This window comes from Podarcis muralis, chromosome 1 (genome assembly GCF_964188315.1).
Source record: "Podarcis muralis chromosome 1, rPodMur119.hap1.1, whole genome shotgun sequence".
Lineage (NCBI taxonomy): Eukaryota > Metazoa > Chordata > Lepidosauria > Squamata > Lacertidae > Podarcis > Podarcis muralis.
The window spans coordinates 123,016,842-123,019,360 of NC_135655.1; positions in this window are offsets into that span (position 1 = coordinate 123,016,842).

The following is a 2,519-nucleotide window of genomic DNA, read 5'->3' on the forward strand; positions in this document are numbered from 1 at the left end:
CATTCTGGTGCAGTTAATTTGTCAATGGTCAAAGAACACGGGTTCTTTGGTACATGCTGAGATTTTAGTATACAAGAACTTTAACAGAGATCACGAAGTTTCATCAAGAAAATGTTGATGTTTTAAAGGAGGGTGTAAGAGAATCTGCCCCACTTTATGAGGGGAGATTTACATACTTAGTGCACCAGATATCAAATACTAGTCACTCGTCAGCTCAACAAAAAACAAACATTTAATCATCTTACATAGAATCATAGATTCTATGATACTATGTAAGCTGATTAAATATTTTTCTGTTGAGTTGCTAATATTTAGACAAGTGGAAAGATGGTTTCTTTTGTGGCTACCTCTTTTCAGTAGAAATATTTCTTAAACAGAAATAATGGGCTGGTTAAAAGCGTATGAATGTGTACCTGTTTTCGCTACCTTGAAGCCTGCCTTTCTGTTGTGACCTTTAGTCTAAACAAATAAGTTTATTGCATATATCCACTCCACAGCAACGCACATTTAGATGAAAGCAACTTCTATTGAGTTTGACTAGCTGTGCATTGTAACATGGGCATAACTTGGCCAACACATTGGGCGCTCTAGACCTCAATGTCCATGTCCGAATTGGGGGCAGGACTGGAGATTGCAACTGTGTCTAGACTAGAGGATACTGTGGCGCCTGTTTGCTGGATGTTGCTGCTTGTTTTATTCCAAACTGGGGTAGGCTAAGTGCTGCTTCTGCACAGCTTCCATCTCAACCGTTTTTGCATCCATAGATGCATCCATCTTATTTATTATTATTGATTGATTGGATTTATACACCACCCTATACCCGGAGGTCTCAGGGCGGTTCACAAATAAAATCGTAATACATAAAACCAAATTAAAAACAATAACCCAATAAAAAACCCTAAAATGGTATCTTCCCTCCAAGGAGCTTGTGATGGACAGCAGAGCCAGACCAGTCTGGTGATGAAGTCCATCAGTAATTCCACCAGAGCCTCTCTCTTTGGGGGTTTTATGCAGACATTCTCACTGCATTTTATTATGAGAAAGCTTAAGTAGTGAATGCTGGAATCAATGATACAAATTTTCAGAAATTGGAAGCTCTTTAGTCAGAACTTGTTCCTCAATACATTTAGGCTTGGACAACTGGAAAGGTTATCAGGTGAACAAGTATTTAATGACCGCTCCCCACATCAAATGGGGACGCTTTTTGTGTGGTTGCGCGCAGCCCCCCAGATCCCAGTCCAGTGTGACTCCTGGGAGTTTGGGCTGGCTTCATCCTCCCCAGGCTGGATACCTGGAGGTCTCCACCTACCTCAGCCAATTGCCCAATCCTGTCTGGGGAGGCGTTGCCAGGGGATTGGCCAGGTAAGGGGAGGGACCGTCCTGCCTACACAACAGGTGAATCTTACCTGTAAAGTGGCAGTCGGCTCCAGAGCTTCTCCCACCCTCCCCTCCCTCAGTTAAGTCTTCTTTTGCAGGTTAACCTCTTCTCCACAGGTACGTGGGCGCTGCTATATCAGGGTCGCTGTTGAAGGGCCAGAAAGGAATTTTTCTGCATTGGCAGGTTTTGCCTTTCGCGTAGCAAAATGTCACAACTTTGGCGGTTTCAGGCCTTGGGCAGAATTCTTTAGTTTATCTTCCTAAATGGTGGGGGGGCGGGCGTGAAGCGGTGACCCACACCCCCCTTGCGGCAGTGATACCAGGGCTCCCCGTTAAAGGGGTCTTGAGGGGAGGCATTGGCCATACGCCAAAAAGTTGTCATTGCTCTCCTCTGCGAAGGCGGCGAAACGGGGGGTGGGCTCTCTGCTTGAACATATGTTCTCCAGAGCCAGCCCAAACCCCACACATTCTGGATAACCCTGAAGTCTCCTAGCTCCCCGGCTGGGGACTGGGAAGGATAAATGCCCAATGCCTGAGCCAAGGTCTCCCTACATCTGAAACTTAATATAGGTTGTGGCCAATTTTAATCCCATAGCACGTTGTCTTGAGTCATTATTCCGCTCGGGGGTCGCCTGGGGTTGGGGGGACTCCGCCTGTCCACGCAAATGCTCTTCCCCTTTTAAACTTCAAAGAGCTTCTCCAATGGCATTCTCTGCAAGGAACATTAATGGGGTGGTGTTGCTGTCAGTTTATCTGGACTCCACTGAAATAGAGTCCCATGGGATCAGGAGAAGTTGAGAATTTGATCCACCCAATTTTAAATTATTTACATGGTAGACCAAAGGGTGTTATGTTAAAAGTCCATTTGAAAGGAAGGTGATGAGTATATTATTATAAGGGTGGCCCCATTTTAAAGTTTGGCAATCAAGGACTTAATATGATCTCAGTGAGTTTAGGATGGAGAGTTTTGTATGTTTCATTTGTATTATACTTCATGCTATATGTAACATTCCATGTTGTTTATGGTCTATTATTCCCCCTCTGTTTTATACTAATAGTCTATGACCTTATATATAAACCTCACCTGATATAGCCACTTTTATCCAATTACCAAGACCCATACATTCTGAACACAAAACAGA